The sequence below is a fragment of the Chelonia mydas genome, chromosome 17 (genome assembly GCF_015237465.2).
Source record: "Chelonia mydas isolate rCheMyd1 chromosome 17, rCheMyd1.pri.v2, whole genome shotgun sequence".
In the NCBI taxonomy this organism is placed as follows: Eukaryota; Metazoa; Chordata; order Testudines; family Cheloniidae; genus Chelonia; species Chelonia mydas.
The window spans coordinates 22596050-22608680 of record NC_051257.2 but is presented as its reverse complement, the minus strand read 5'-3'; the positions used below and the strand labels follow the sequence as shown (position 1 = coordinate 22608680).

At 47.3% G+C, this 12631-nt stretch overlaps 1 protein-coding gene across 1 annotated transcript in view; it reads right to left on the bottom strand.

Annotated features, from left to right (window-relative positions):
* The window catches only part of LOC102941880 (myeloperoxidase), an 85013-nt gene that overhangs the window by 26326 nt on the left and 46056 nt on the right, over positions 1–12631 (bottom strand). The gene's annotated exons all lie outside the window — the stretch shown is intronic.

Sequence of the window (12631 nt, the reverse complement as noted above, 5' to 3'; positions counted from 1 at the left end):
ATTAGACTCCTGCATTGTAAGTTGAGCTGCTTTCAATTCCAAGAATGGAGCTAGGGAATTAATATTATTTTGACCATGTTAAAATGTTCTTACAACTGTTTTGTTGAGGATCTCTAGCACCTCCATGCTGTGGAGCAGGGACTGGAAATTTGGCCCTTGTGCACAGGTTCTTGCAACAAATTTTTCGGTGGCCTCAGAGTACGGCCACCAACTCTTTCTGGTGGCTGCACGAACACTTTTTTCCTAAAATTATTTACTTTTCCTAAAGATAATAAAGTAATATACACATATATACATCCAAATCATTGTAATTTATTAATGTAAGGTGTCATAAATATAAAGGGAAAGGGTTAAGAAGCTCTGATACAGTACTATAAAATCCTCTTCCCTGTAAAGAGTTAAGAAGCTTGGGTAACCTGGCTGGCACCTGACCTAGAAATGACCAATGGGGGGATAAGATACTTTCAAATCTGGGGGGGGGCGGCCGGGGAGGCTTTGTCTGTGTGTGTGTGATACCTTTGCCGGGCATAGATCAAGGATGCAAGCCCTCCAACTCCTGTAAAGTTAGTAAGTAATCTAGTTAGTAAGTAATCTAGCTAGAAAATACGTTAGGTTTTCTTTGTTTTGGCTTTTGAAATTCGCTATGCTGGAGGAAATGTGCATTCCTGTTTTTGTGTCTTTTGTAACTTAAGGTTTTGCCTAGAGGGATTCTCTATGTTTTGAATCTGACTGCCTGTAAGATTATCTTCCACTCTGATCTTACAGAGTTGATCTCTTATCTTTTTTTGTTCTTCTTATAAAGTTCTGTTTTTTAAGAATCTGATTGGGTTTTTTGGGTCTTAAAAATCCAAGGCTGGTTTGTGCTCATCTTGTTTATTCTCAAGCATCCCCAGGAAAGGGGGTGTTAGGGCTTGGGGGGATATTTTGGGGAAATAGGAACTCCAAGTGGTCCTTTCCCTGTGCTTTGTCTAAATCACTTGGTGGTGGCAGCATACTGTTCAAAGACAAGGCGAAATTTGTGCCTTGGGAAAGTGTTTAACCTAAGCTGGTAAGAATAAGCTTAGGGGGTCTTTCATGTGGGTCCCCACATCTGTACGCTAGCGTTCAGAGTGGGGAGGGAACCCTGACATAAGGTTTTGGGGTTTTTTTTGCAAACTCAATAATAAAAATAATACACAATTATCTCTATTCTTTACTGGGCCTAACAAAATAGAAACTCAAATAAGGTATTTTGCACGTTCTTGTCTTTTTATTATTGTTTCTTTTGCTTTTTGGATAAAAGTGGTTGTCTGTACAACAATTCTGAAGTAAATTTAAAAATGCTTTGACATAATAGAAGTCCAAATAATAATGAAAAACATCTCTGGGCAGCTTGGGTCTGGGGAGGGTTGGGGAGGTGAGGCATGCCTGTGGCTGGCCCAGGGCTTCTCCGGGCAGGTGTGTGTGTGTGTGTGTAGGTTCTTGGGGCTCCTCCAGTTGAGGGGGACACACTCGGGGCTTCTCCAGGTTGGGGTCTTGTGGCTCCAGCCACAGAAGGGCAGCGGTCTTGGGGCTCTGGCTGCTGGGGGGAGGGGGCAGGCGGAAGCGGTGGAGTCAGGGACGAGCCTCCCCAAAGGGGGGAATCCACCTGCTGCCCATATGCCCGCCGCTTACCTCCTCACTCCCCCGCCTGCCACTTGCCTCCTGCGTCCCTCCTCAGTTCCCCACCCGCCGCTCGCCTCCTCTTATCCTCCCCCACCCACCGCTTGCCTCCTCGCTCCCCTGCCACAGACACCCCCGTGCCTGCCACGAGAACCCCCACTCGCTGGTGGCTCATTGCTCGCCTCCTCACTCCCCCACTCGCAGCCAGACCCACCCCCCACCTGCCTCCTCACTCTGCTGCTGGCTCGCTGCTTGCCTGCTTACTCCCCCGCCAGGCCACCCTGCCAGCCACTTGCCTCACCACTCGCCTCCTCCCCCCACCCCAACTGCTCACCTTGCTCCTTAAGCCTTGTGTGTCCCACCTGTGTCTCCAGAGAGGCGGCACATGCAGGAGCAACAGGAAGGAAGGGAAGGGAGCAGATGCTTCCTGCCCCCACTGCCCAGGAACCTGCCTGAGCCGCAGGGAAACCCCCGGTATCCGCATGCGGCAACAGTGGCCGCATTTGAGAAACAGGGCCCTAGTGTGAGGGATGTAATTTTGCCATCCCCATAAAAACCACCCAGATCTCAGTTCGCACATGCGAAGATTTGTTAGAGGCAGGCAGAAAAATTCTACAAAGATTCTGTATCGCTTCAGCAGGCCTGTAAGTAATGGCTGCTATGACTCAGCAAGGGCATGTGACCAGACCACATGATACTGGACTCCATTTTGGGTACCTGTATTTTTCCACAAACTGGGCTGGGAACTATTTTTGGAACAAAGGGTTCCCATCATATGTTAAAACTATCTAAGGTGGGGTGTGATATCTAGTGGCCTCATGCCCCACATAAGAGAACTCCTGGAAACATCTGAGAAACAAAGACTGAACGGAGAGAAGGATTTCTAGCCTGTGTATGGAAACCTGGTGGACTGCTTGTATCAGCAGCCAGGGTGAAAAATTGCTAATTCATATCCAATCTCTCTAGTATTTTAGGCTTAGTTTGTGGGGTTTTTTATTTGCTAGGTAATCTGTTTGATCTGTTTGCTATCACTTAAAATCTATCTTCTTTTAATAAACTTGGTTTTTTGCTTTATCTAAATCAGTGTGCCTTTGAGTGCAGGGTCTGGGGAAAAAATCTCAGTTCGGTTAACACAGGCTTGTTGCATATTCCTCTCCACATTAAGGGAGGGGCGAACTAAGTAATAAATTCATACTGATTGAGGTTTTGACCAAAGCGGGACAGTACAGCTCTGGGGTCCTAGGCTGGGAAGCTGGGGGTATCTTGGCTGTAGCCTCTCCATTGTTGGTTCCAGCAGTGACTGGTCACAGCTAGTAACTGCAGCTGGGTGTGTCCCTGCCTGTGTAAATGCTGCTGGCAGTCTAGGACCAGGAGCGGGTCTACAGCTTGTCACAGCAGCACAGTGCTGAGAGGGAACCCTGGGTGATGAGTCAGATGGCTCAGTGATACCCCAGTTCCAGGTGACACCCCGGGGGGAACACATCACAATATGCTCTATTCAAACTGAATAATTTCAGGGAAGTTCTGTGTTATGCAGGAGGTCAGACTCTAGATGATGACAGTGTTTCAATTGTTCTAAATGAAGTAAAAATCTAAAATGAACAAAACTGTACCATGGAATCTCTATGCATAGTAATTCCATGCTTGAATAATAAGAGTATAGCAGTAGGGATATACTACCGACCACCTGACCAGGATAGTGATGATGATTGTGAAATGCTCAGGGAGATTAGAGAGGCTATTAAAATAAAAAACTCAATAATAATGGGGGATTTCAACTATCCCCATATTGACTGGGTACATATCACCTCATGACGGGATGCAGAGATAAAGTTTCTTGACATCTTAAATGACTGTTTCTTGGAGCAGCTAGACCTGGAACCCACAAGAGAAGAGTCAATTCTTGATTTAGTCCTAAGTGGAGCACAGGATCAGGTCCAAGACGTGCATATAGCTGGACTGCTTGGTAATAGTGACCATAATATAATTAAATTTAACATCCCTGTGGTGGGGAAAACACCACAGTGGCCCAACACCGTAGCATTTAATTTCAGAAACGGGAACTACACAAAAATGAGGAGGTTAGTTAAATAGAAATTAAAAGGTACAGTGCCACAAGTGAAATCCCTGCAACCTGTATGGAAACTTTTTAAAGACACCATAATAGAGGCTCAACTTACATGTATACCCCACATTAAAAAACATAGTAAGAGAAGCAAAAAAGAGCCACCGTGGCTAATCAACAAAGTAAAAGAAGCAGTGAGAGGCAAAAAGGCATCCTCTTAAAAAGTGGAAGTTAAATCCTAGTGAGGAAAATAGAAAGGAGCATAAACTCTGGCAAGTGTTGTTTAAAAATATAATTGGGAAGGACAAAAAAGAATGTGAAGAACAGCTAGCCAAAGACTCAAAAAGTAACAGCAAGTACATCAGAAGCAGGAAGCCTGCTAAACAACCAGTGGGGCCACTGGACGATCAACATGCTAAGGAGCACTCAAGGATGATAAGGTCATTGCGGAGAAACTCAATGAATTCTTTGCATCAGTCTTCATGGTTCAGGAGGTGAGGGAGATTCCCAAACCTGAGCCGTTCCTTTTAGGTGACAAATCTGAGGAACTGTCCCAGATTGAGGTGTCATTAGAGGAGGAACAAATTGGTTAACTAAACAGTAATAAGTCACCAGGACCAGATGGTATTCACCCAAGAGTTCTGAAGGAACTCAAATGTGAAATTGCAGGCCTACTAACTGTAGTCTGTAACCTGTCATTAAAATCAGCTTCTATATCAAATGACTGGAGGATAGCTAATGTGACGCCAATTTTTAAAAAGAACAAAATTGTCAGACACATAGATGAACATAATTTGTTGGGGAAGAGTCAACATGGTTTTTGTAAAGGGAAATCATGACTCACCAATCTACTAGAATTCTTTCAGGGGGTCAACAAGCATGTGGACAAGGGGGATCCAGTGGATATAGTGTATTTAGATTTTCAGAAAGCCTTTGACAAGGTCCCTCACCAAAGGCTATTAAGCAAAGTAAGCAGTCATGGGATAAGAGGGAAGGTCCTCTCATGGACTGGTAACTGGTTAAAAGATAGGAAGCAAAGGGTATGGATAAATGATCAGTTTTCAGAATGAAGAGACGTAAATAGTGGTGTACCCCAGGGGTATGTACTGGGACCAGTCCTATTCAACATATTCATAAATGATCTGAAAAAAGGGGTAAACAGTGAGGTGGCAAAATTTGCAGATGATACCAAACTACTCAAGATAGTTAAGTCCCAGGCAGACTGTAAAAAGCTACAAAAGGATTCTCTGAAAATATCCACTCAATGTGCAGCGGCAGGCAAAAAAGCCAACAGAATGTTGGGCACCATTAAGAAAGGGATAGATTATGTGATACAGCATGGCCAGAGGGCAGCAGGAGAGTGTTAGAAGGGAGACTTATTCCCTGTAGAGGTAAGAGAGGTTGCTATAGATTAATTAACGCACCTGAAACCAATTAAAGCACCGGAAGCCAATTAAAGCACCGGAAGCCAGTCACCTAATAAAAACCCCCTGCTTCAATCAGACAGGAGGAGGAGTTGAAGCAGAGTGGTTTGGTACTGGAGCAGAAAGCAGTTTGGAGGGAAGCAGAGGAGAGTTTGGAGAAGTGCTGAGGTGGGCTAAGAAGACCAAGACTCTAGGTAAAGGGACACCTGGTTTGTGCAGAGGGAGGGCAGGAAGCCCCACAAGCTGAAGGGCAGGAGAGGGAAGTAGCCCAGGGGAAGGAACCGCTAGTTCAAGTGGTTTACCGCTATCCCTAGGGCCCCTGGGCTGGGACCCAGAGTATAGGGCAGGCCTGGGTGCCTCCCTCTCCACTCCCCTCCTTTAGGACACTAGAGGGGCAGTTAATACCCCAGTTCAGGGGCAAGAAATGGTGCCCTGAAACCCCCACACACAAGAAGAGAAAGCGCGAGACCCATCATAGTAGTGCCGGCAATTTGCCACACGTGGTGTTAGCAGTGGGATCTACGTGCTGGGGACGTAAACCAGGGTTAGCCAAAACCCTCCCATCCCTAAGATGGACAATGTGGTCAAGGCCCTAATACAAGCCACCGCAGCCCTGCTGCAACAGCTGGTGAACCAGATGAAGGCCCTTATGGAGCTGAACTGCAACTGCGATGAGACCTGGACCATACGGGCCAGCCACTGCCTACAGAAAACGACACGGGAGGATGATGTGGAGGCATACCTCCTGGCTTTTCAAAGACCAGCCCTGCGGGAGGCCTGGCCCCAAGATCAGTGGCCCAATATCTAAGCAAATACTTTGCCTCAGCTAATAAAGCTAATGAGGATCTTAGGGATAATGGTAGCATGACAAATGTGAATGAGGATATGGAGGTAGATATTACCATATCTGAAGTAGAAGCGAAACTCGAACAGCTTAATGGGACTAAATCGGGGGCCCCAGATAATCTTCATCCAAGAATATTAAAGGAATTGGCACATGAAATTGCAAGCCCATTAGCAAGAATTTTTAATGAATCTGTAAACTCAGGGGTTGTACCATATGACTGGAGAATTGCTAACATAGTTTCTATTTTAAGAAAGGGAAAAAAAGTGATCTGGGTAACTACAGGCCTGTTAGTTTGACGTCTGTAGTATGCAAGGTCTTGGAAAAAATTTTGAAGGAGAAAGTAGTTAAGGACATTGAGGTCAATGGTAAATGGGACAAAATACAAGATGGTTTTACAAAAGGTAGATCCTGCCAACCCAGCCTGATCTCCTTCTTTGAGAAAGTAACAGATTTTTTAGACAAAGGAAATGCAGTGGATCTAATTTACCTAGATTTTAGTAAGGCATTTGATACGGTGCCACATGGGGAATTATTAGTTAAATTGGAAAAGATGGGGATCAATATGAAAATTGAAAGGTGGGTAAGGAATTGGTTAAAAGGGAGACTACAGCGGGTCATACTAAAAGGTGAACTGTCAGACTGGAGGGAGGTTACCAGTGGAGTTCCTCAAGGATTGGTTTTGGGACCAATCTTTTTATTACCGACCTCAGCACAAAAAGTGGGAGTGTGCTAATAAAGTCTGCGGATGATACAAAGCTGGGAGGTATTGCCAATTTAGAGAGAGACCGGGATATCATACAGGAGGATCTGGATGACTTTGTAAACTGGAGTAATAGTAATAGGATGAAATTTAATAATGAGAAGTGTAAGGTCATGCATTTAGGGATTAATCATGAGAATTTTAGTTATAAGCTGGGGACGCATCAATTAGAAGTAACGGAGGAGGAGAAGGACCTTGGAGTATTGGTTGATCACAGGGTGACTATAAGCCGCCAATGTGATATGGCCATGAAAAAAGCTAATGCGGTCTTGGGATGCATCAGGCGAGGTATTTCCAGTAGAGATAAGGAGGTGTTAGTACCATTATACAAGGCACTGGTGAATCCTCATCTGGAATACTGTGTGCAGTTCTGGTCTCCCATGTTTAAGAAGGATGAATTCAAACTGGAACAGGTACAGAGAAGGGCTACTAGGATGATCCGAGGAATGGAAAACCTGTCTTATGAAAGGAGACTCAAGGAGCTTGTCTTGTTTAGCCTAACAAAAACAAGGTTGAGGGGAGATATGATTGTTCTCTATAAATATATCAGAGGGATAAATACCGGAGAGGGAGAGGAATTATTTAAGCTCAGTACCAATGTGGACACAAGAACAAATGGATATAAACTGGCCATCAGGAAGTTTAGACTTGAAATTAGAAGAAGGTTTCTAACCATCAGAGGAGTGAAGTTCTGGAATAGCCTTCCAAGGGAAGCAGTGGGGGCAAAAGACCTATCTTGCTTCAAGATTAAACGCGATAAGTTTATGGAGGAGATGGTATGATGGGATAACATGATTTTGGCAATTAATTGATCTTTAACTATTCATGGTAAATGGGCCCAATGGCCTGTGATGGGATGTTAGATGGGGTGGGATCTGAGTTACTACAGAGAATTCTTTCCTGGGTATCTGGCTGGTGAATCTTGCCCACATGCTCAGGGTTTCAGCTGATCGTCATATTTAGGGTCAAGAAGGAATTTTCCTCCAGGGCAGATCAGCAGAGGCCCTGGGGGTTTTTCGCCTTCCTCTGTAGCATGGGGCACGGGTCACTTGCTGGAGGATTCTCTGCACCTTGAAGTCTTTAAACCATGATTTGAGGACTTCCATAGCTCAGACATAAGCGAGAGGTTTATTGCAGGAGTGGGTGGGTGAGATTCTGTGGCCTGCATTATGCAGAAGGTTGGACTAGATGATCATAATGGTCCCTTCTGACCTTAATATCTATGAGTCTATCTATGAGTCTATGAGTCTGGTATCCTTGTCCCGTTCCTCTGTGGGGAGGCCCAGAAGGTCTACTATGATATGGCCGCGGAGACTGCAGCAGATTACTCCCAGCTGAAGGCAGAGATCCTGGCCAGATCTGGAGTAACGACAGCATTGCGAGCCCAGAGGTTCCATGAGTGGCAGTATACGGAGGACAAGACACCCTAATCGCAATTGTTTGACCTGATCCACCTGACCTGGAAATGGCTGCGCCCTGAGGCCCTCAGCTCTGAGAAGATGATGGAGCTCCTGGTACTGGACCGGTATAGGAGGGGGCTACCACCAGGCCTCCGGGCTTGGGTTGGCCAGAATGACCCCTTCACTTATGATGAGTTGTTCTCCCTCGTGGAAAGACAGCTGGCAGCCCGCGAACTGTTCCAGACACAGCAAAACAGGAAGCCAGTCCCAAACCCAAGGCCCCAGACTGTTGAGAACTCCAGGAGAACCATAACTGGGAGGAAAGACACTGAGGAATGGCCCGAGTCCAAGAAGGGACCTGGGGGGTTGGGAAGAGAGGGCTGAGGGGCCAGCCAAATAGCCCCAGGCAGAGGGCGGCAACTGGAATAAGGGAGCGGTGTTATGAGTGTGGGGAATTGGGGCATATAGCAGCCCAATGCCCCAACAGGGAAGAGCCTATGCAATGTAATCTAGGGGATCATGGGGAGCAATGTGGCCTAATCGGCCTGCTAGGGGTCGCAATGACCTCGCATGGGTATACAAGATTAGCAAAAATGAATGGTACTGAGACCATAGCATTCGTAGATTCCAGGAGTGCTGTCACGCTGGTCTCAGGGAATTTGGCGGGGCAAGACCAACTAACCCAGGCCAAAAGTACAGGGACATCTAGGAGTAGACAAGATACTGGATAGAGTCCTAAGAAGGTTTTATTGGCCAGGACTACATGCAGAGGTCCAGCACTATTGTGCCTCCTGCCCTGAATGCCAGTTGCATAGCCCCCAACCTCACTTGCGAGCCCCATTAGTACCTTTGCCTATTATTGAAGTCCCTTTCGAGAGGATAGCCATGGACATAGTGGGCCCACTGGAAAGATTGGCATGGGGCCACCAAAATGTACTAGTCATCCTTGACTATGCCACGTGGTATCCAGAAGCCATTCCTTTAAGAAACCCCACATCCAAGGCAATAGCAAAAGAACTACTCCAGAGTGGGCAACCCTAAGGAGATCCTGACAGACCAAGGAACCCCTTTCATGTCAAAATTAATTAAAATACTTATGTACCCTACTTCGCATCCAGGCCATATGGACTTCAGTCTACCATCCACAAACAGATGGACTGGTCGAGTGGTTTAACCGTACCCTTAAAAGTATGATCCGGAAGGTGGTAGCACAGGACGGAAAAGATTGGGATATCCTTCTACCATATCTAATGTTTGCTATATGGGAAGTCCCCCAGGCATCCACTGGTTTCTCTCCCTTTGAACTACTATACGGACGTCACCCAGGCGGAATGTTAGATATTGCCAAGGAAGATTGGGATGAACAACGCAACCCAGGAAAGAATGTCATTGAGCACGTGACACAGATGAGAGAGCGAATAACTGGAGTAACCCCTATAGTACGAGAACATTTGGAAAAAGCACAAGAGGCCCAGCGGACATATTACAACCGTGGGGCGAAAGTACAGAGATTTCAGCAGGGGGAACGGGTGATGGTGCTAGTGCCGACAGCAGAAAGCAAACTCCTAGCCGGCTGGCATGGATCATATGAGATAGTGGAAGCCATTGGGGAGGTGAACTATAAGGTCAGACAACCAGACCGCCAAAGGCCAGAGCAAATCTACCACATCAACTTACTGAAACCCTGGCGTGACCGAGAGACGTGCCCGGTCATTTGGGGAGCTCCACCCCAGACAGATGACCCACAGGAGCAGGTGAAGATATCTCCTGAGTTAACTCCAGAACAATGAACAGAGGTCATTGATATGATCCAATGGAACCAGGATGTGTTCTGTACACAGCCGGGCCGTACGACACTGGTCCAACATCATATTGTCTCCAGTCCCGGAGTAAGGGTGACGATAAGACCGCACCGAATACCAGAAGCTAAAAGGGAAGAAATTAGGACAGAAGTGAAGAAGATGCTGGAACTCGGGGTTATTGAAGAATCCCACAGCCAGTGGTCCAGCCTCATTGTCCTAGTCCCCAAGCCTGACGGCACCCTGAGGTTTTGCAATGACTTCCAGAAGTTGAATGAAGTATCCCAATTTGATGCCAATCCAATACCACACATTGACAAGCTAGTTGATCAGTTAGGCAAGGCCTGATACCTAACCACTCTGGACCTGACCAAAGGATATTGGAAAATTCCCCTGGCTGAGAATGCCAAGGAAAAGACTGCCTTCTCTACACCCGAAGGCCTGTTCCAATACACTGTCCTCCCTTTTGGACTCCATGAGGCCCCTGCAACATTCCAATGACTTATGGACAAATTGCTGTGACCCCATGCCAAGTATGCCGCCACCTATGTAGACGACATAGTCATCCATAGCCCTGACTGGTAAACACACCTAGAAAAAGTAGAAGCAGTGCTAGATGCCCTGCGGAAGGCCAGCCTCACTGCCAACCCTCTCAAGTGCATGATAGGACTAGCTGAGGCCAGATACCTCGGGTATGTAGTAGGGAGAGATCTGGTGAAACCCCAATGGAACAAAGTGGAGGCAATACAAGGTTGGCCTCGACCAGTCCGCAAAAAGCAGGTCAGAGCATTTCTAGGGATAGTAGGATACTATCGGAGATTCATCCCTCATTTCGTCACAAGAGCAGGGCCATTGACGGATTTGATAAAGGCTTGGGGCCTCGAGATAGTAAAGTGGACTGATGCGGCAGAAGTAGCATTTGCAAATTTAAGGACAGCCCTTTGCTGCTATCCAGTACTCATAGCCCCAGACTTCGAGAAGGAATTCATCCTACAAACAGATGCCACGGAGGCAGGGCTAGGAGCCATCCTCTCGCAGATGGTAGAGGAGGAGGAACACCCGATCTTGTACCTCAGCTGGAAACTCCTCCCCAGGGAACAAAAGTATGCTGTCGTTGAAAAGGAATGGCTGGCGGTAAAATAGGCTATGGAGACTCTCCGCTACTACCTACTGGGGCGGCGGTTTACCCTTGTGACAGACCACGCCCCACTCCAGTGGATGCACAGAAACAAGGAGAAGAATGCAAGAGTGACTAGGTGGTTCCTATCCCTGCAGCCCTTCCATTTCCGGGTACAGCACAGGGCCGGAAGCCAACACGGCAACGCTGGTGGCCTATCACGACAGCACTGCCTCTAGTCAAGTAGCCCAACCCCATGGTGTTGAGCGGGGGAGGGGGAGGTATGTGATACAGCATGGCCAGAGGGCAGCAGGAGAGTGTTAGAAGGGAGTCTCATTCCCCGTAGAGGAAAGAAAGTTTGCTATAGATTAATTAAAGCATCTGAAGCCAATTAAAACTCCAGAAGCCAATTAGAGCACCTGAAGCCAGTCACCTGATAAAAACCGCTGCTTCAATCAGACAGAAGGAGGAGTTGAAGCAGAGTGGTTTGGTGCTGGAGCAGAGAGCAGTTTGAAGGGAAGCAGAGGAGAGTTTGGAGAAGTGCTGAGGTGGGGTAAGAAGACCAAGACCCGAGGGGGGACTGAGTCATCTATCTGCCGCCCCGACCGGGAAAACCAGGAAGTCTGCTGCTTGCCAGGAGCTAGGATTCAGGATGTGACGGAGAGACTAACAAGAGTCATCAAGTCCTCAGATCGCTACCCCTTCCTGCTTCTCCACATGGGCACCAATGATACTGCCAAGAATGACCTTGAGTGGATCACTGCAGACTACGTGGCTCTGGGAAGAAGGATAAAGGAGATTGAGGTGCAAGTGGTCTACTCGTCCATCCTCCCCGTGGAAGGAAAAGGCCTGGGTAGAGACCGTCGAATCGTGGAAGTCAATGAATGGCTATGCAGGTGGTGTCGGAGAGAAGGCTTTGGATTCTTTGATCATGGGATGGTGTTCCAAGAAGGAGGAGTGCTAGGCAGAGACGGGCTCCACCTAACGAAGAGAGGGAAGAGCATCTTCGCAAGCAGGCTGGCTAACCTAGTGAGGAGGGCTTTAAAACTAGGTTCACCGGGGGAAGGAGACCAAAGCCCTGAGGTAAGTGGGGAAGTGGGATACCGGGAGGAAGCATGAGCAGGAGCGTGTGAGGGGGAGGGCTCCTGCCTCATACTGAGAAAGAGGGACGATCAGCGAGTTATCTCAAGTGCCTATACACAAATGCAAGAAGCCTGGGAAACAAGCAGGGAGAACTGGAAGTCCTGGCACAGTCAAGGAATTATGATGTGATTGGAATAACAGAGACTTGGTGGGATAACTCACATGACTGGAGTACTGTAACATGACTGGAGTAATGTCATAAACTGTTGAGGAAGGACAGGCAGGGCAGAAAAAGTGGGGCAGTTGCATTGTATGTAAGGGAGCAGTATGACTGCTCAGAGCTCCGGTATGAAACTGCAGAAAAACCTGAGTGTCTCTGGATTAAGTTTAGAAGTGTGAGCAACAAGGGTGATGTCGTGGTGGGAGTCTGCTAGAGACCACCGGACCAGGGGGATGAGGTGGACGAAGCTTTCTTCCGGCAACTCACAGAAGTTA